We start from the raw sequence: 23,079 nt of genomic DNA on the forward strand, positions 1-23,079 counted from the left end.
TTGCTGTGTTTTCATTGTGGGAATAAATTTGTTGATTTCTCTATGATTTCATTAGAGGTTTCCGTTGTAGGAATAGGCATCCTTGGTGGAGATCTCTCAGTCTTCTGACTTTCCTTGGCATTTTTGCATTTGGTTTACCCATTTTCAGGACATTCTTTATTTTATTGATGAGGAAGCAAGTTTTTGTCCTTTGGTTTCTGCACCCTCTGACTCAGGTGAACAGGGATGTTGGTACCCAGTAGCCAGGCAGGATACCAGAGCAAAAGGCCTAATTTCACAGCCCACATAGGGGCAAGGCCTCCCCAAGAAAGGCACAATGGGACCTACCGAGTCCATGGTACAGGGAGGAGCCAGAAAATGAGGATCTGGCCTACTCATTCCATGCTGCACCCATCCACACACTGTCCAACACAGGAAACCAGGACCAGGGAGCCAGGAATTTTTTGTTTGTTTTTCAGTATAGGGTCTCACTGATAACCTGTGTCGTTTGATGGGTAAGTTAAGACCATTACTATTTAAGGTTATTATTGTGAGGTTTGAATTAATCCCTGCCATGATGAGGTGTTTTATGGGGTTTGATTCTTTCTTGTGTTTTGTATCTCTTTGTTTTTGTAATGAATGCATTTAGCATTATGAATATCCCCCTAGGACTGCCTTTGTTGAGGCCCCTAAGTTTTGGTAGTCTGTCTTTTTATTATAATTCAATTCTAGGAATTTTACCATTTCTTTTTTAATTTCTTCCACAACCCATTCATTGTTTAAAAGCATGTTATTTAGTTTTCAGGAGCTAGTAGAGTTCTTGATGTGTCTCTTGTTAATTTCTAGCTTTAAGGCATATTGATCTGATATGATGCTAGAAGTAAATTTAATTTTCCTGAATTCATGGATGCATGCTTCTTTGGCCTAATGTATGGTCAATTTTGGGAATGTTCCATGAGGTGCTGAGAAGAATGTGTATTCTGTAGAGTTGGAGTGGGAAGTTCTGTAGATGTTCATTATGTTTAGTTGATCTATGGTGTTGTGGAGCTCTATTATTTCCCTGTTTATTTTCTGCCTGGTTGATCTGTCTATTGATAGTGGAGTATTAAAGTCTCTGACTATGAGAGTGTTGATGTTTATTTCTGTTTTATTGTCAAGTAGATTTTGTTTTATAAACTTTGAAGCACCTGTACTTGGTACATATATATTTATGTTTGTGATGTGCTCATGTTGGATCATTCCCTTAATGACTAAGATGTGGCCTTCTTTGTCCTTTTTGATTACTTTTGGTTTGAGGTACATTTTATCAGATAGCAATATAGCAATACCTGTTTGTTTTTTATTTCCATTTTCTTGGAATATCATTTTCCATCTTTTAACTCTGAAGAGGTGTTCATCTTTAATGGTCACCTGTATTTTTTGAAGACAGCAGATAGAAGGATACAGTTTTTTGATGTACCCTGATAACCTGTGTCTTTTGATGGGTGAGTTAATACCATTACTATTTAAGGTTATTATTATGAGGTTTGAATTAATCCCTGCCATGCTGAGATGTTTTATGGGGTTTCCTTCTTTCTTGTGTTTTGTACTATGTTGTGCCTAGCCTATTTATTTTCAGTCATTTTGATCTTATTCTTGTTGGCTCTTGAGATTGGTTGTTTGACTGTTCTGTGTGGAGTATTCCCTCAAGTATTCTCTGTAGATTTGGATTTCTGTTCATATAATCATAGAGGTGACTTTTTCATTGAAGGTTTTCCTTTTAACATCTATTATGAGGGTACTTTTGCTGAGTAGAGTAGCTTGGGTTGAAATTTGTAGTTTTTTAAACTTGGAAGTGTTCCATTGAAGACCCTTCTGGTTTTCAGGGTTTCCACTGAGAAATCTGATCTAATTCTGATAGAATTTCCATTGTTTGTTGTGAGTTTTTTCTCTCTTGCTGCTTTTAACACTTTTTTTTTTGTTTGTTTGTTTTCATTTTTATGTTTTAACTATGATGTACCTTGGAGAGTTTCTTCTTTGGTCCTGTCTGTTTGGTGTTCTGTGGGCTTCTTGTAACTGGATAGTACTCTTTTGAGAGATTTGGAAAATTTTCTTCAATTATTTTGTTGAATATGGTCTTTAGGCCTCTGGCCTCTATTTCCTCTCTTTCTGGTATACCCATGACCTGGATGTTTGGTAGTTTTAGAGTATCCCGCAGTTGCCTCATATTCTGTTCACTTGATTTTTTGAACTTAGTGACATTTTTGGCCTCCTGATTAATTTCTTCTGTCTTGTATTCCAGGTCAGGGGTTCTGTCTTCCACATAAGTAACTCTGTGAGGAATTAAAGAAAGGTTTTTTATAATTTCTATTTGATGTCTGTTTTCTATTGTGTTTTATGCATCATGTCCATTTCTTTTTTGAGATACAATTTCAACTCAAGTTCTGTTTTCCTTGATGTTTCCTGGAATACATTTTCGTATTTGATCAATTCTTCATTAAGCTTAATCATCTGGTTGTTGAGATCTTCCATTTCTTGATGAACCTTCAATTCATTCATATCTCTTTTGAAGTTTAATGTTTTCTTTGATTAAGTCAAGCCTACTGTCAAAAGCTGAATGCTCTAAGAAATGATTCTGTTTAATTTCATTGATGCGATTGTTGATTCTTTGATGGTTTGCTTCCAGTTAAGCAATTCTTTTGACCAGGGTCTCACTGGTTGTTGTGTTTTCAGTTTGGGAATGAATTTCTGTTGATTTCTCTATGATTTCATTAGAAACTTCCATTGTAGGCCTAGGCATCCATGGTGGAAATCTTTCAGTTACCTGACTTTTGTTGGCTTTCTTGCATTGTGGTCTACCCATTTTAGGGAGACTCTATTTTATTGAGGAGGAAGCAAGTTTTTCTCCTTTGGCCTTTACACCCTCTGTCTCAAGTGAACATGAATGTTGGTATCCAGTGGCCAGTCAGGATACTGGAGCAGAACGTCTGATTCCACAGCTCACTCAGGGACCAGGCCTCTCCAAGCAAGGGTCAATGGGACCTACCAGGTCCAGGGAAATGGGATGATCCAGGGAATAGGGATGTAGCCTACTCATTCCTCACTATGCCTTCCCTCACCCCCTTCCATTCAGGGTACCTTAACCAGGGAACCGGGAGGAACAGTGAAACAGAGGTATGGCATACTCACTCCATGCCATGCCAATTGCACACCATCTGGTGCAAGGAACCTGGACCAGGGAGCTGGGAGGAGCTGGAAGTAGGGAAGGGATCTAGCCTGCTCACTTCATGCTGTTGCACCTGCACACACACTATCTGGAGCAGAAAATCAAGATTGAGTTCTTCATTTGAATTATCCCTTAAATAGCCAGTAAACCTGTCAAGAAAGACATTAAATAATTACTAATAAAAAAACATTTATCTTCTCTTGTGCTGTCTCATTATTTTCCTCCCTACTTGCAAATAAATTTAAAAAAAAGAAAATTTTAGCCAGGTGTGATGGCACATGCCTTTAATCCCAGCACTTGGGAGGCAGAGGTAGGAGGATTGCTGTGAGCTCCAGGCCACCATGAGACTCCCTAGTGAATTTCAGGTCAGCCTGGGCTAGAGTGAGACCCTACCTTGAAAAACCAAAATAAATAAATAAATAAATAAATAAATAAATAAATAGGGCTTGAGAGATGTAAAACCTGAGTTCCTGGGTTTAATTCTCCACATAATGCTTGATGCTCTAAGTGGTGTATGTATCTGGAATTTATTTGAAGTGCAAGATATTCTGGTGTGTCCATTCCCCCACTCTCTTATTCTCTGTCTCTACTTGCAGATAAATAAAATGTTGAATAAAACATTTGTAACTTAAGATATATTTAAAATATATATTATTTAGTTATTAAATGTATTGCTAATTCCAAAAACCAAAGGTGTTGAAGATGGCGACCGCCAAGCTGCACTACAAACAACGAGGGAAAAAAATGCAAGTATTCAAGGGAAATTAGGATCTTTCTGAAGAGGGAGGGCACAGATTGGGATAAAAGAGGGAAGCACACACCCCCGCGACCCACGCCCCGCCACCCCACCCACCGCGGATAACTGCATCGGGCGCGGCCCCGCGCCCAGCAGCCCGGCGCCCCGTGCACACCAAGCCCCACGCGCCCCGGCGGCCCAGCGCACCCCACAACCCCCGTGCCCCACACCCGCAGCACCTCCCGCACCCCCCCAGCACGCCCCTCCCCCCCAGCGCGCCCCACGCTCCCTATCCACACATGGCAGACGCGGCCCAAGCGAACCAAGGCTTCCCACGCCCCGGGCACCCAGGCCTGCCCCGCGCCCCCGCGCGCCCAAGACCCCTGCGCCCCACCCCCGCATGCCTCAAGACCACCCCACACCCGCCCCACCCTCCCGCGCGCCCCACCCCCCGCGCATTCCGTGCTCTCTATCCACACACAGCAGGCACGCCCCAAGCGCCCCGCGCCCCGGGCGCCCAGGCGTGCCCCGCACCCTCGCGCCCCCCGCGTGCCCTGAGACCCCCACGCCCCACCCCCATGCGCCTCGAGCCCCCCCCCGCGCGCCCCGCCCCCGCCTCCCCCCCCAGCGCGCCCAACGCTCCCTACCCACACGCAAAAGAGGCGCTCAAAGCGCCCCACAGCGTCCAGCGCCCGGGCGCCCAGGTGTGCCCCGATCCCCCCGCGTGCCCCGAGACTCCCCGCGCCCCACCCCCGTGCTCCTCGAGCCCCCCCCCGTGCACCCCACCCACGCCGCGCATCCAGACTGCCCCGCAGCGTCCCACAGCATCCAGCACTCCATCTTACCTCAGCGTGCTCCACGCCCCCTGCGCTACCCGCGACCCCCTGGACCCCCTCAGCCCCCTCCCCCGCGGGATCCGCCCCCTCCACCCCTGCGAGTCCAGAGCACCCCACGGTATCCCACAGCGCCCCACGCTCCTAGCTGCCCCCCCCCTCCCCTCACGCCCTGCTGTTCTCACATCACTTGCCACCGGTCAGTTTCTGCTGTGTCCTGATTCCGTACCCACATCATCTGCCTCTGCACTACAATTGCACGTGCAGTGGGCCCAGTCCCCACAGCAAGAGCCACATAAGTCCACACTGAGTCACTAGCGCCAGCGCAGGTGCCATCCCCTACCTGTACATCGCCACCCATCCCCCACTCCCCTGAGGCGGAAGAGCACAGACTGTTTACAGACCCCAGTGTACCCAGCCAGAATCTAGGCACCTTCAAGGCTTGCTACCTCAGTCCCTTTTCAAGCTCAAAGGCAGGCAGCTTAGGTGCATTACTGGGTGAGAATTCAGGCAACTTTGGTGCCCCTGTCAGGCTATAGGTAGGCGGCTTTGGCAAGAGTGAGCAAAAACCCAGGCTGCTTACAACTGCCCCAGGCTGCCTTGGATTTGCATTAAGCTAGATCCCAGGCTGCTCCACCCACCTACCTGCCAATACACTGACATGGGTAGACCACAGTGCAGAAGAAATAACACGAAAAATAAAATGGAAGAAAATCCAGACAGATCACCCAGTCCAACAAGGATCACAACAAACCAAAACATAGAAGAGTGTTTAGGATCAGAACATCAAGTGGAAGCAATGAACAATGCAACCCTGACCAAACTACTGCTAGATCTGACAGGAAAGCTACAAAGGATAGATAATCGTATGGATGCTACCATCACTAAGCTAGAGCAATATGATAAGACACTGGAAGGAAATCAAAGAGAGCTAAGAGAGTTGAGGGAGAATGAAAAAAAGAGGACCTTAAAAATCAGCTGGCCACACTAAATGAAAACATAAAGAAATGCAAGGATGATTTCCAAGAATCAGCAAGAAAATCAGAAAATGAGACAAAAAGGGAGCTGGACAAAGCGATGGAAGTGATACATAGGAAAGTAGTAGAAAATGCAAACTTAATTGAACAAGTCCAAAACTCACTAGAGGCTCTCAAGAATAGAGTCAGCGAAGTGGAAGATAGAAATTCTGATCTGGAAGACAGGATGGAAGAAACAGTTCGAGAGTCCAAAAATTTCAGTAAGTTCAAAAGTTCCTGTGAACAGAACATGAGAGAATTGTGGGATACACTTAAACGTCCTAATATCAGAATCATTGGAATACCAGAAGGAGAAGAATTTCAGACCAAAGGCATGGAGAACTTATTTAACACAATAATTGAAGAAAACTTCCCCCGTCTCTTAAAAGAAAGGTCCATCAAGATTCAAGAAGCAAACAGAACTCCTAACCGACTAGACCAAAGGAGAAACTCCCCAAGGCATATTATCATTAAGACTCTAAACATTGACACCAAGGAAAAAATCCTAAAAGCAGCTAGGGAAAAACAGCACACCACTTTCAAAGGAAACCCCATCAGAATTACTTCAGACTTCTCAATGGAAACCCTGAAAGCTAGAAGGGCTTGGAATGATACTCTCCAAACACTAAGAAACTATGGCTTTCAACCTAAACTACTCTACCCAGCAAAAGTCTCCCTTATAATAGATGGTGAAAGGAAAACTTTCCATGATAAAACTCAGCTTTACAATTATATGAACACAAAACCAAACCTACAGAAAGTACTCCAGGAAATTCTCCACAGAGAAGAAACAAATAACCAAACACAAATGCCTATAAGAAGAAGATCACAGCAATCAAACCCAGAGTAGATACAAAAAAAAAAAAAAAAAAAATTCCATGGAAATGCCAACACACCTCTACCACCACAAAATGACAGGGATCAAATCAAATCTCACAGTCATCACACTAAACATTAATGGCCTTAATTCACCCATCAAGAGACACAGGCTAACAGGGTGGATCAAAAAATTAGACCCCTCAATCTGCTGCCTTCAAGAAACCCACCTTACCACTAAAGACAGAAACCTCCTCAGGGTGAAAGGGTGGAAAACAATATTCCAAGCAAATAGGAATAAGAAACAAGCAGGTGTAGCTATATTAATATCAGATAAAGTTGACTTCAAACCAAAAACAATCAAAAAAGACAAAGAAGGCTACTTCCTACTTGTAAAGGGAACAATCCATCAAGAGGATATTACAATCATAAATCTGTATGCACCAAACACAGGGGCACCGCAGTTCATAAAACAAAACCTACTTGACAATAAAACAGAAATAACCACCAACACCATCATAGCTGGGGACTTTAACACACCATTATCAGTAATAGACAGATCATCCAAACAGAAGCTCAACAGGGAAGTAAGAGAGCTCAACAAAACCATAGAGCACTTAGACCTAACAGACATCTACAGAACTTTCCACCCCAAATCCACAGACTACACATTCTTCTCAGCAGCCCATGGAACATTCTCTAAAATAGACCATATACTGGGTCACAAAGATAGCCTCCACATATTTAGGAAAATCGACATAATTCCCTGCATGATATCAGATCATAATGCTATATTCCTAGAAATCAACAACAAAAAAACCAACAAGAGCCCCAACGGCAACTGGAAACTGAATAGCACACTCTTAAACAATAAATGGATAGTGGATGAAATAAAAAATGAAATTGCAAAATTCCTGGAATTGAATGACAATGAGAACACATCATACCAAAACTTGTGGGACACAATGAAGGCAGTCCTCAAAGGAAAATTCATAGCACTCAATGCCTTCATAAAAAAGACAGAAAAATCCCAAATCAATAGCTTAACCATCCACCTAAAGGCATTGGAAAAACAAGAAAAATCCAACCCAAAGAGCTCCAGAAGGAAGGAAATAATTAAAATCAGAGCAGAAATTAATGAATTGGAAACCAAGGAAACAATTAAGGCAATTGACAAAACAAAGAGCTGGTTCTTTGAAAAAATAAACAAGATTGACAAACCTCTGGCGAATTTGATCAAGCAAAAAAAGGAGAGACTCCAAATTAACAAAATTCAAAATGAAAAAGGAGAGATTACAACAGACATCAGTGAAATTGGCAGAATCATCAGGACTTATTTCAAAAACCTCTACTCCACAAAACTGGAAAATGTGGAGGAGATGGATAAATTCCTGGATGCATATCATCTACAAATCTAAACTCAGAGCAGATCAACCACCTCAATGAACCCATCACGCTCATGGAGACTGAAAAAGTAATAAAAAACCTCTCAAAAAAGAAGAGTCCAGGACCAGATGGATTCCCAGCCGAATTTTATCAAACCTTCATGGAAGAACTCAAACCAATCTTCCTAAAACTGTGCCACACAATTGAAGAACAGGGAAAACTACCCAACTCCTTCTATGAAGCTAGTATCACCCTAATCCCAAAACCAGGCAGAGACGCCACAAGAAAAGAAAACTATCGGCCTATTTCCCTAATGAACATAGACGCAAAGATCCTCAACAAAATTCTCGCAAACCGAATCCAACAACACATCAAAAGCATTATCCACCTTGACCAAGTGGGATTTATCCCAGGAACACAAGGGTGGTTCAACATACGAAAATCTGTCAATGTAATACACCACATAAACAAGCTTAAACATAAAAATCACATGATCATTTCGATAGATGCAGAGAAGGCCTTTGACAAGATAAAACATCACTTCATGATCAAAACATTGGAGAGAATCGGCATGGCCGGTTCACATCTTAATATAATAAAGGCAATATACAAAGCTCCAAAGGCCCAAATAATTCTTAATGGAGAGAGACTGGAGGAATTCCCATTGAGATCAGGAACAAGACAGGGATGTCCTCTCTCACCTCTGCTTTTCAATATAGTTCTGGAAGTCCTAGCCCAAGCAATAAGGCAGGAGAAGGAAATAAAAGGGATACAATTTCGAAAGGAAGAAGTTAAGTTAGCTCTATTCGCTGATGACATGATTGTATATGTAAGAGACCCGAGAGACTCCATCCCAAAACTCCTGAAGGTGATTAACTCCTATAGCAAAGTAGCAGGATACAAAATCAACGTGCAAAAATCGGAAGCATTTCTATATGCAAATGACAAAGACACAGAAAAAGAAATAAAGGACATAGTCCCATTTTCAATAGCAAAAAATAAAATAAAATACCTTGGAATAACGTTAACCAAGGAAGTAAAAGATCTATACAACGAAAATATAAAAACTCTCAAAAAAGAAATTGAGGAGGACTTGAAACGATGGAAAGACCTCCCATGCTCCTGGATAGGCAGAATTAACATTGTGAAGATGACAATCCTACCAAAGGCAATATATAGATTTAATGCAATTCCAATTAAAATCCCTACAATGTTCTTCACAGACATAGAAAAAATGATCTCAAATTTCATATGGAAAGGCAGAAGGCCTCGCATATCCAAACATATCCTCAGCAAAAGAAATACCTCTGGTGGCATCACCATACCCGATATAAAGTTATACTACAAAGCCATAGTAATAAAAACAGCATGGTACTGGCATAAAAACAGGAGTATAGACCAATGGAATAGACTTGAGGACCCGGATTTTGGGCCAAGCAACTATAGCTACTTGATATTCGACAAAGGCCCAAACAATATAGACTGGAAAAAAGATAGCATCTTCAACAAATGGTGCTGGACAAACTGGATAACCACATGCAGGAAACTAAAACTTGATCCACACATTTCACCATGCACAACACTCAAATCCAAATGGACCAAAGACCTCAACATAAGACAGAAACTCGAAAACTACTGGAAGAAAATTTAGGAAGTACTTTCCATGATATAGGAATGGGAAAAGACTTCCTGAATAAAACCCCAGTGGCTCAAGTTCTTAAACAGTCACTCAACCATTGGGATCATATGAAGCTGAAGAGTTTCTTTACAGATAAGCATATAATAAACAAAGCCAATAGAATACCCACAGAGTGGGAGAAAATATTTGCAGGTTATCCAACTGATAGAGGCCTTATCTCTAGAATTTACAAAGAACTCAAAAGTCTAAACAATAAGAAGACAAATACCCCACTCACAAAATGGGGCACAGAGTTAAACAGGCAATTTACAGAGGAAGAGATACAAATGGCAAACACACACCTAAGAAAATGTTCATCATCCCTAATCATCAGAGAAATGCAAATTAAAACAACTATGAGATTCTACCTTACCCCAATAAGGATAGCCAACATCAAAAGGTCAAATGAAAATAAATGCTGGCGAGGATGTGGAGAAGCAGGGACACTCATTCACTGTTGGTGGGAATGCAGGATGGTACAACCACTTTGGAAAGCAATATGGAGACTCCTGAAAAAGCTGACTATAGAAATACCAACAGACCCAGTTATACCATTACTGGGCATCTACTCTAAAACCTTCAAACCAAAAGCCAGAGAGATTTGCTCAACCATGTTTGTAGCAGCTCAATTCGTAATAGCTAAAAGCTGGAATCAACCCAGATGTCCATCATTAGAAGAATGGATAACAAAGATGTGGTATATCTACACAATGGAATTCTATACAGCAGTAAGAAAAAACGACATAAATAAATTTGAGGAAAAATGGTTGAACCTGGAACAGATCATTCTCAGCGAACTTACCCAATCACAGAAAAAAAATCGACACATAGTCTCACTCATCTGCAACACCTAACCTGAATTTGCCCAAGATGCCTTACATACCCAGCAAGTACCTCATGGACTAGACAATAAGATGGATGGGAGGGCGGGGAGGGAATCACAGGGTGGAAAACAGTAATCCAGACCCAAACGGCAATGGTACCATAAAATTCTACTTCCTAAAAGACAGACCAAATGACTGAACCTTCACTAGTCCCTTACAGGAAACACCTGAACCACAAGACACTGGAGAGGGTAGGATCAAGGCTGACCTAAATCTCCTACATCTTCCTTCCCTCCCTCTCCCCCTCTCCCCTCTATCTCTCTCCTCTCTAACTCTTGTATATTAGTTATCTTTTTCCTCAATTTCTTGGTGGACACTGACCTGTAACCCCCACTTCCAGCTTGGGCCTACAATCCACAATGAGCTTTTGATCAGAGAAACCTACAAGGTTTCCCAAAACAATGACAGACTTCTGTCAGAGTAATTGATGACCCACCAAAGGCCAGTGGTAAGACCCTATTGCTGAAGATTCCATACGCAGCTGACACGTAAAATGTAATGACATGGCTGGAAGCCAGGAGAGAGTCAGTCCCCAGACAGTCAGCGTGTCTAGTGCCAGAAGGCGCTACATAGGCGACTGGGGGATGTGACCAAGATCTGTCCAAGCAACACATTGTTTAACCTAAGTAGCAACAATTAACCGGATGTGATACCCACACAAGTGCAATAGTGGTACACAGCCATGGTGAGGAATCAATTGCTCTTGATTTGGCTAACTGATCCACTCAGTGGTACTAGACCCTTAGCTGGAGCTGGGAAACAAGTCAGAACCATACCCAAACACAAGCCCACTCTACAATATCAAGCTACCATCAATCAAGGGGTATAAGAGGGCCTACACCTATCAAACTGTCTATCAAAAAAAGTAAGTGTTATCTCAATTTTCTGGGTGCTAACTTACTCTCCGTTGGAGAATCTGCTTCTCTTTTCCAGATAGATGCAGATCCTAAGAAGAGAGCTGCCCCAACATACCTCAGAAGGGGCCCAACTGAAACTAAGGACAACTGGCGAAATAAGCAAGGGTGATGTTTTCCTGTGAACTGGATACCAGCACAAAGGGGAAGGAGATCAATGCAGAGAAAAATCAACTCCTACCAAATCAGAGAGCCAGAGCCTCAGAGGCCCCCAACACCTCAGCACTGAAGCAGACCAAAAATGAACCCAACATGGCTCAGGGAAATCTTGCGGAAGAGGGGGCGGAAAGAATGTCAGAGTTACATGTTGGGTCATGATTTTCAGAGACATTTATCATACTAATAACTGGGGGCTAACTCCACAATGCACGACCCATTTTCAATAATAAGGAGGGTCTAATGGGAGGGGGTAGATCACAGATGAGCCTAAATAATGGTACCAAACTGCCTGTATTTACTGAAAAGAAAACTAATAAATTAAATTTAAAAATAAAAATAAAAATAAAAAAAAAATAAAAACCACAGCTATTCCATGTAGAAGTTGATAATTGAAACCAAATAATCATTTTGTTTATATTACCTGTGACATTTTCATAATGGCTAGTCTTATAATAAAATTCTGAAATTTCTGTAAAAAAAAAAATGTGTTAAGTCAGCATCAAATAAGTGTACATGTGGTGGAAAGGAAGCGAATGTGTATTAACTTGCCAGTTCCCTTTAATTCTTTCTTTCTAGAAATGAAAACTACAATAAAATAGACACAAATTCTGATGAATGTAAACATATTCTTTTGTTAATGTTTTCCAGGTTTTCTAATCTAATTTGTCTTTCATTCTGTTTTTAATACAAACTTTAATTATTCGCAAGCAGAGCAAGTCAGAGAGAAAGACACACACAGAGAAAGAGATACAGAAAGAGAATGGGAGCACCGAGCCTCTAGCCACTGCAAAAGAGCTCCAGATGCTTGTACCACTTTGTGCATCTGGCTTACTGAGTACTGAGGAATTGATTCCAGATCATGAGGCTTTGCAGGGAAGCACCTTACCTGCTGAGCAATCTCTCCAGCTCTACACACAATTTTCAATGATTGCAAAAATCATTTATTTTTTAAATTAGTTTTGTACTCAGTGAATACAGAAGAGTTGGTACCATTGTTACCCTTCTCCCTGTCCTCTCCCCTTCCCCTGGCCCCTCCTTGTTGGGATATATGGGTCATTCATTGTGAGGTTAGCCCTCAGTTATGGGTAGGCAGAAATGTCTCTGTGTATCATGACTCAATGTGTGGCTCTAACATTCTTTCTGCCCCCTTGTCTGCAAATTTCCCTAAGCCATGTGGGGTTCATTTTAAGTCTACTTCAGTGATGAGGTTTTGGGAGCCTCTGTGTCTCTATATATTTGTTTTGGTAGGAGTGAATTGTTCTCTGTATCAATCTCCTTCACCCTTGTGCTTGTACCAGATTCACCAAGAAAACAGCAGCCTTGCTTTTTTTTTTCTTTTTTTTTTTTTTGCCAATTATACTTAGTTTTAGTTGGGGCCCTTTGGAGGTATGATGGGGTGGTTCACTCTTTAGGATCTGCATCTATCTGAAAAAGAGAATCAGATTCTCCAATGGAGAGTAAAGTTAGCACCAGATAAAAGGGATAACCATTATATTTTTAGAGAGAATTTAATAAGTGTAGGCCCTCTTGTATCCCACGATTGGTGGTAGCTTGATAATGGAGAGCAGGCTCATTTTTGGATCTGGTTCTGACTTGTTTCCCACCTCCAGCTATAGGTTCCATTTCACTGAGCAGATCAGTTAGCCAAATCAAGAGCAGTTGGTTTCCCACCATGGCCGTGAGCCACTATTGCAATTGTGTGGGCATTTGCTGCTAAGTAGGTTAGACCATGAGTTGCTTGGACAGATATTGGTCATTTTCTCTCATGTAGCACCTTCTGGCAGTAGACATGCTGACTGTCTGCAGATGAACTCTTTTCCAGCTTCCAGCCATGTCACTCCATGTTATGTGTTAAACATATATAGTGTCTTCAGCAGTAGGGTAGAATTCAAATATCAAGTAGCTGTGGTTGCTTGACCCAAAGTCTGGGACCTCAATTCTATTACATTGGTCTATACTCCTGTTTTTATGCCAGTATTATGCTGTTTTTATTACTATGGTTTTGTAATACAGCTTTAGTATTGTGATGCTTCCAGAGGTATTTCTTTTGCTCAGGATATGCTTGGATATCCAAAGCCTTCTGCCTTTCCATATGTATTTTGAGAGCATTTTTTCTATTTCTGTGTAGAACAGTGTTGGGATTATAATTGGAATTGCATTACATCTGCACATTGCCTTTGGTAGGATTGCCATGTTCACAATGTTAATTCTGCCTATCCAGGAGCATGGGAGGTCTTTCCAATTTGTCAAGTCATCCTCAATTTCATTTTGAGTGTTTTTATATTTTCATTGTATAGATCTTTCACTTCCTTGTTTAAAGTTATTTTATTTATTTATTGTTGTTGTTGCTATTGAAAATGGGACAATGTCCCTTATTTCTTTCTCTGTATCTTTGTTATTTGCATATAGGAAGGCTACTGATTTTTGTGCATTGACTTTGTATCCTGCTACTTTGTAAAAGGAGTTAATCACCTTCAAGTGTTCTGAAATGGAGTCTCTGGGGTCTCTTACATATAAAATCATGTCATATGCAAATGGAGTTAACTTTACTTCTTCCTTTCCAAATTGTACCTATTTTATTTCTTTCTCCTGTCTTATTGCTTGAGCTAGGACTTCCAGTACCATATTGAAGAGTAGAGGTAAGACTGGGCACCCCTGTCTTCTTCCTGATATCAATAGGAATTCCTCCAGTCTCTCTCCATAAAGTATTATTTGGGCTTTAGGAGATTTGTGTATACCCTTTATTATGTTAGATATGAACCAACAATGCCAGTTCTCTCCAATGTTTTAATCATCAAGTGATGTTGTATTTTGTCAAAGGCCTTTTTTGCATCTATTAAAATGATCATGTGTTTTTTTGTGTTTGACCTTGTTTATATGGTGTTTTACCTTGGAAGATTACAATATTTTGAACCACCCCTGCCTTCCAGGGATGAATCACACTTGAGCAAAGTAGATAATGCTTTTGTTGTGTCATTGGATTTGGTTTGGGGGGAATTTGTTCAGGATTTTGCATCTCAGGTCCTCAGGGAAATAGGCTGGTAGTTTTCTTTTCTTGTGGCATCTCTGCCTGGTTTTGAAATTAGAATAGGAGTTGGGGAGATTTTCCTGTTCTCCAAATATGTGGCACAGTTTGAGAAAGAGGTTTTTTTTTTTTTGAGTTCTTCCATGAAGGTTTGAAGAATTCAGCTGAGAAGCCATATGGTTCTGGACTCTTCTTTTTGGGGAGTTATTTTTTTTTTTTTATTACCTTTGCAATCTTGTTGAGTGTGAAAAGTTTGTTTAGGAGATTAATCTTCCCTGATAGATAGCATGTGTCCAGGTATTTATCCATTTCCTCCATATTATCCAGTTTTGTGGAGTAGAAGTTTTTGAAATAAGTCCTGATGATTCTCCCAATTTCTCTTAGGTCTGTTGTGATCTCTCCTTTTAATTTCTAATTTTGTTAATTTGAAGTGTCCTTTTTTTTGTTGGATCAAATTGGCCTGGGGCTTGTCAATTTTGTTTATTTTTTCAAAGAACCAATTCTCTGTTTCATCAACTTTCTTAATTGTTTTCTTAGTTTCCAGTTTATTAATTTCTGCTCTGATCTTAATTATTTCTTTCCATCTGGAGTTTTTTGGGTTGGATACTTCTTGCTTTTTCACTGCATTTAGGTGGGTGTTAGGTTATTGATTTGGGATCTCTCTGTCTTTGTTGAAGGCATTTAGTGCTATGACTTTTCCCCTGAGGACCACCTTCATTGTGTTCTGTAAGACTTTTTAATTTTTTTTCTCAATTTTTATTAACATTTTCCATGATTATAAAAATATCCCATGGTAATAACTTTCCCCTTTGAAATTCCATTCTCCATCATATCCCCTCCACATCTCAATCAGTCTCTCTTTTATTTTGATGTCATGATCTTTTCCTCCTCTTATGATGGTCTTGTGTAGGTAGTGTCAGGCACTATGAGGTCATGGATATCCAGGCCATTGTATGACTGGAGGTAGCATGTTTGAAGGAGTCCTACCCTTCCTTGGGCTCTTACATTCTTTCTGCCACTGCTTCTGCATTTGACCCTGAGCCTTAGAAGGTGTGATCAGGATGTTATTCAGTACTCCAGTCACTTCTTTGCAGCACTATGACACCTTCTGAGTCATCCCAAGGTTACTGCCATATGAAAACAGAAGATTCTCTACCCAAAGTGAAAGTAAAATTAATATAAGGGTATAAATATTAAGAGAAGTGCTTACTGGGCAGTTTGATAAGCATAGTATATACATTTTTCCAGACATCAGCAGATGTTACACCCCTAGGGCTCATGACTACCCCTATTTTAAGTTTTCAGTATCAGGTATGTGTTCTCCCCCATGGAGCGGGCCTCCAGTCCAATTGGAGGGCAGTTGGTTGCCACCATGAAGATGTGCCACTATTGCACCCATTGGCTCATTTGGGATGGCTGGCCAGTTATAAGGCTTTCAGTGTCCACTGTTGAGTATCTTCACTGGTGGTATCTCTTTCACCCATTGACCTATATGTAGAATGATTTCCTCCAGCTTTTTGTCAGCTGGTCTACATGGAGGATGTTATCAGCTCAGTTCCAGCAGGATTTCTCAGTGGCCTTGCAGACCAAGTATGTGGAGTCTTCAGCAATAGGGTCTTACCATCCATTCCTGGTGGGAACCAAGGAACTCAGCAATGGCCTATGATGTTTTGGGGGCATCAGGGACCTCCCTGGCCAAAAACTCACTGGAGGTATCCCATCCCTGGCAATGAAACTTTTCTAAAAACGATCTATGGCACCTAAATTTTCCATTGTCCAAAACCGGAGGATTCCATATGATTTATTTGCTCCCTCTTAGATTTTGATTATCCCTCCCTCAACCTTTCCTTTACTCAATCTCTTCTCCTGACCTCACTTTGGACCTTTCACTCTATTATTCTACTTACATATATACAATATCAACCTATTAAGTACCCTCCTCCCTTCCTTTCAATTCCCCTTATATCTCCTTCTTAACTTACTGGCCTCTGATACTGAGTTTTTTCCTTCTCACACAGAAGCCCAATCATCTGTAGCTAGGATCCACTTAGGAGGGAGAACATGTGGCACTTAGCTTTCTGAGCCTGGGTTACCTCACTTAGTATAATCCTTTCCAGATGCATCCACTTTTCTGCAAATTTCATAACTTCATTTTTCTTTAATGCTGAGTAGAACACCATTGTATAAATATGCCACATCTTCATTATCCACTCGTCAATAGAGGGACATCTAGGCTGGTTCCATTTCCCAGCTATTATAAATTAAGCATCAATAAACATGGTTGAGCACGTACTTCTAAGGAAATGACATGAGTCCTCAGGATATATGCCTAGGAGTGCTATAGCTGGGTCATATGGTAGATCAATCTTTAGCTGTTTTAGGAACCTCCACACTGATTTCCACAATGGCTGGACCAGATTGCATTCCCACCAACAGTGTGAAAGGGTTCCTCTTTTCCCATGACCCCACCAACATTTATGATCATTTGTATTCATGATGGTATCCAATCTGACAGGAGTGAGATGTTATCTGTGACCTTAGCTCTAATAGTGTTTGTTTGATGAATTTGGGAGCCCCCATGTTAGGTGCATATATGTTTAGGATTGTAATGTCCTCCTGTTGGAGTGTGCCCTTATTCAATATAAAGTGACCTTCCTTTTCTTTCTTGATTAATGTTGGACTGAAGTCTACCTTGTCAGATATCAGGATAACAACCCCTGCTTGTTTTCTAGGCCCATTTGCTTGAAACACCGTTTTCCAACCTTTCACCATAAGATAATTCCCATCCTTTGTACAAAGGTGAATTTCTTGGAGACAACAAATTTTAGGATCCTGCTTTTTAATCAAGTCTTCAAGCCTATGTCTTTTGGTTGAGGCATTGAGGCCGTTGATATTAAGAGATATTATTGAAAGGTGTGTATTTATGTTTGCCTTTTTTTTTTTTTTTTTGTAGTTCTGGTTCTACCATTGCTCTCTTTTGTTAACTAGTACTTGAGTATTGTTTGTTTTTTCCAGGTTCCTTATATGTGTGCTTTTCCTTCTCTTTGGCATGAAAGATTATTTTAAGTATTTTCTGTAGAGCTGGTTTTGTCTTCAAATACTCCTTTAGCCTGCTTTTTTCAAGGAATGTCCTTGCTTTTCCTTCTATTTGAATGGATAGCTTTGCAGGATAAAGTAACCCTGGTTGGCAGTTGTTATCTTTCAGAATTTGGAATACATCACTCCAAGTCCTTCTGACTTTTAAAGTTTGTGTTGAGCAATCTGTTGTAATCCTGATGGGCTTGCCTTTGTAGGTAACTTGATTTTTCTCTCTAACTGCTTTCAGTATTTTTTCTTTGGATTGTGTGTTTGGTAGTTTGATTATAATAGGGCGAGGAGAGGTTCTTTCCAGGTTTTCTCTGGCTGGTGTTCTAAAGGCTTCCTGTATCTTCATTGGTACCTCTCTCCCAATTTGTGGGAAGTTTTCTTCTTTCATTTTGTTGAGGATGCCTACTATGGCTTTGGAGTGAAATTCTTCTCCTACTATGCCTTAAATTCTTATGTTTGATCTTTTCATAGTGTCCCATATATCTTGAAATTCCCATTCATTCTTTTCTATTAGTTTGTCTTTCTTTTTGTTGGATTGTATTAGATCTGCTACCTGGTCTTCTAGCTTAGACATTCTGTCCTCTCCTTCATCCATTCTACTGGTGAGATTTTCTACAGAGATTTTTATTTCATTAACTGTGTTCTTCATTGCTAGTAATTCTGACTGGTTTTTCTTTATTATTTCTATTTCCTTATTTATGTCTTGTATTGACTTCTTTATTTCATTAAATTGGTGTCCTGTGTCTTCTTTGATTACTTTGATTTCCTGTTTGATTCCTTTGATTTCCTATTTCATTCCTCTGATTTCTTCTTTGACTTCTTTGAACATATTTACAATCATTCTTTTGAAATCTTTCTCAGGCATTTCCTCTAACTCATTCTCACTGAAGGCAATTTCTGATGCATTAATACTTTTAGGTGGATTTATATCATCTCGATTTTTGGTGTTTCTAGTGTTTAAATGTATATATTTTTGCATGTTGGATTAAGTTAATGCTCGGATATTCTAGCTAGCTGGGTATTCTTAGCTGTATCAATTGATCTGATGTTATATATCTTCAGGGTAGGAGATTAAGATGTTAGGTGTGGCTCTTAGCACTCTAAGAGTATCTATAAAAGTATTCCTAGGGGTTGAATTTGCCTGCTATGGGAGTATTCAAGTAGGCTGAGTGGAAGAAAATACAGGTAGATTCTAAAATTTAACTAAACACTGTACACATTCAATCAAAAACAGCACCGAGTATTTATGCAAGAGTAGGTATTATAACAACCAGATTCTCTATCAAAAAAGAGCTTAAGATTTCTGGTCTGTTGTGGGTTCCAAGTAAGCTTGTGACCAAGTGAGACCCTTCCCTGGTGCAATCCCAGTTACCTTTTTGGATGATTTTGGTCTCAGTCGTAGGCTGGCTGGGTCTCTGGATCACTGTTCTATTTTCTGGAGCTAAGCAAACTGAGCCTGGCAACTGTGACCCTGCAGATTGGCACCACTGCTGCTGGAACTGCAGCTGCTGCTAGATCTGCTGCCACTGCTGCTGAGGCTGCCACTGCTGTTTCTGCTGAGGCTGCTGCTGCTGGATCCGCCGCTTCTGGAGCTGCTGTTGCTTCTGCTGGAGCCACTGCTCTTGCTTCCAGAGCCGAATTCCCCACTTCCACCACCACTTCTGCTGCTGAAGACAGAGTCACCACTCCTGGAGCAGCTTTGCCCTGTGTGGGCTCTGGATGCTCTGGATCTCTACTACTTCTCTGCTGCTGTTTTAATATCTTACACACCTCACTTTTTAGTAAAAGTGTGTATTTTGCTAGGGTTTTTTTTTTTTTTCTTTTTCTCCCCTAGGCTGCTTCGGTGAGGTTCATATGCCACCATCTTAACCAGAATTCCTCCCATTCTCGTGTTCCATAAGTTCTGGTATGAAGTGTTCTCATTGTCATTAATTTCCAGAAATTTCCCTATTTCATTTTTTATTTCATCCATTACCCATTTATTGTTTAAAAGTGTGCTGTTCAGTCCAGGAGCTGATGGGATTCTTGGTGGGTCTTTTGTTGTTAATTTCTACTAATATAAGCATTGTTATCTGATATCATGCAGGGAATTATGTCAATCTTACTCAATGTATGGAGGCAGGCTTTGTGATGCAGTGTATGATCTATTTTACAGAATGTTCCATGGGGTGCTGAGAAGAATGTGTAGTCTGTGGATTTGGGATGAGAAGTTTCTGTAGATGTCCATTAGGTCTAAGTGACCTATGGGTTTTTTTTTGTTTTGTTTTGTTTTTTTTGTTTTTTTTTTTTTTGAGCTCTCTCACTTCACTGTTGAGTTTATGTTTGGAGGATCTATCTATTACTGATAATGGTGTATTGAAGTCATCAACTATGATAGTGTTGGTAGTTATTTCTGTTTTAAGTTATTTTTGTTTTATTGTCAAATAGGTTTTGTTTCATAAACTCTCATGTCCCTCTGTTTGGTGCATAAAGATTTAAGATTGTGATATCCTCTTGATGGAGCATTTTTTTTTTCTTTTTTGATAAGAGGAAATGACCTTCCTTTTCTTTTTGATTATTTTTGGTTTGAAGTCTATTTTATCTGACATTATTATGGCTATACCTCCTCGTCTCTTATTCCCATTTGCTTGGAATATCATTTTACACCCTTTCACCCTGAGGAGGTGTCTGTCTTTAGTGATGAGGTGGGTTTCTTAAAAAGCACAGATTGAGGGGTCTAATTTTCTGATCCACCCTGTTACTTTGTATCTCTTGATGGGTGAATTAAGGCCATTGATATTTAGAGTAATTACTGTGAGGTGTGATTTGATACCTGACATATTGTGTTTATATATGTGGTTTGGTGTTTTCATGGACTTTGAAGTTTTTTGTGCCTTCTCTGAGTTTGGTTATTGTGATCTGTTTCTTGTAGGGATTTGAAGTTGATTATTTGATTCTTCTTTGTGGAGAATTTCAGAAATATTCTGTGTAGTTTTGATTTTGTGTTTGTATAATTGTAAAGCTGAGTTTTGTCATGCAAAGTTTTTCTTTCACCATGTATTATGAGGGATACTTTCACTGGGTAAAGTAGTTTGGTTAGAAGCCATAGGTTCTTAAACGTTGCAGTGCTCCACTCCAGGCCCTTCTGGCTTTCAGGGTTTCTATTGAGAAGTCTAAAGTAATTCAGATGGGGTTACCTTTAAAAGTGATGTGCTGTTTTTCCCTAACAGCTTTTAGGATTTTTCTTTTAGTCTGAATGTTTAGAGTCTTAATGACAATATGTCTTGGAGTTTCTCCTTTGGTCCAATCTCTTTGGAGTTCTGTTAGCTTCTTATATCCTGATTAGTCTTCCTTTTTAGAGAGTGGGAACGTTTTCTTTGAATATTTTGTTAAATAAGTTTTCCATGCCTTTGGTCTGAATTTCTTCCCCTTCTGGTATTCCCATGATCCAGATATTAGTATGTTTAAGGATATCCCACAATTCCCTTATGTTCTGCTCACAGATATTTTTGAGCTTATTGAAACTTTTGAACACTCAAACTTTATCTTCTTTCTTATCTTCCAGATCTGAGTTTCTATTCTCCACATAGCTGACTCTATTCTTAAGAGCTTCTAAAATGTTTTGGGCTTATTCAAATTAGTTTGCATTTTCTACTACTTTTCCACGTGTAGTTTCCATCCCTCTCTCGAGTTATTTTTCACATCGTTTTCTGACTTTCTTCGTGCTTCTTGGAATTCATCCTTGCATTTCTTCAAGTCTTAATTTAGTATCACCAGCTGACTTTTGAGGTCCAGTTTTTCCCTTTCTCCTTCATATCTCTTAACTGTGTTTGAACTCCTTCCATTTTCGTATCTATTTTGTCTAGTCTAGTGATGGCAGCATCCATATGATCATCAGTCCTTAATTGCTTTTCTGTAATTTCTACCAGTAGCTTGGTCAGTGTTGCATTGCTCATAGCTTCATTTTCATGTTCTGATCCTAATATCTTTTCTATGTTTTGATTAGAGACATTCATTGTAGGGCTGTGTGATCTTACTGGATTTACTGGCATTTGATTTTTCTTGTTATTTCCTTGGCTATGTGGTCTGCCTGTCACAGTGTATGGTCAGGGAGAGTAGATCTGTGGTCTCAATGGGCAGTGGAAGTGGTGCCTCTTGAGGGAGCAGGCCTGAGCTCACACATGGTCAAGCAGACAGGCAGATCTGTCCTGAGCTCATTCATGGGTGGGAGGGCAGTGAGGTCCTGAGTACATGCATGGTTGGGCAGATCAGCCTGAACTTGCAGGCACAGTAGGAAGATGGATGGATTGGGCCTGAGTTTTCATGGGCAGATGGGCAAAGCTGGCCTGATCTTGCATGGCAGATGGGCAGAGTCGGCCTGTGCTTGCACATGGGTAGGTGGAATGGACCTGAGCTTGTGCATGGGTGGGTGGCTGGAGCAGCCTGAGCTGAAGCTGGGCGGGCAGATGGATGGGCAGCCTGAGTGGCTTGAGCTCAAGCACATGGCAAGCAGACTGGGGACTGGACTTGATCTGGTGTGTGCAGTTGTGCAGAGCTAGTCTGGTCTCACATGTTGGCAGGTGGAATGGGCCTGAGTTTGTGGGTGGACTGTTGGCTGGAGCAGCAAGTGGGCAGATGGGTGGGACTATGGCTAGGGCAGCTACTTGGGAGGGTGTGGCACTGGTGGGCTACCAAAGAGCAAGGGAATCAGATGATCCCCCTTTTTATCCCCTCTGTGCCCTTCCACTGGTGATCTATTAGAAGTTGCTCTCCCCTAAAAGACCCAGAGAGTCCTTAATGCCTTACCTTTCCTTCCTAGGAAGGTGCAGTGTGGGTAGAAGACTTCATCTTGATCAGAAGTCCCCCTGTCTTTCATTTTTAATAAAATCAGAAATCAAAGATTAACTTTCCTGTATATTTAAATAGTGTGCTCAGGAGAAAAAGCTAAGCAAATGAAGTTGGTATCAGAAGAAAAAGAATGAATTACTTTCACATTGTGTTTACATTATCTCAATTTATCTCCAGAGAAATTTCCAGAGATTCCCTTTGCATAGACATTAATTTATTCCCTGAGAACAAAAGTTTGTGGCCTCTGTTCTTTTGGTGCAATTTTAAGGCAATAAATAATCCACTATCCTTGAAGAATCATGTAAGATGCATTTTATTGTTTCCATATTTCCTTTCTGTCAAGACCAACTCACAATTTTCAGATTAAGTTCACCTATGTACACACATACCTTTGATATCCACTTCCTACATGTAGTGGTCTAGGAAGATTTTTAGGATTGCTGGAACAATAGTGAGAATTTCAAACAAAGGGCTTCAGGGAAAGGCTAAGGCTCCTCATTCCCTGTGATTCCTTGTTGATAGTTCTTGTATTCT

Source organism: Jaculus jaculus, chromosome 10 (genome assembly GCF_020740685.1).
Source record: "Jaculus jaculus isolate mJacJac1 chromosome 10, mJacJac1.mat.Y.cur, whole genome shotgun sequence".
Taxonomy (NCBI): Eukaryota; Metazoa; Chordata; class Mammalia; order Rodentia; family Dipodidae; genus Jaculus; species Jaculus jaculus.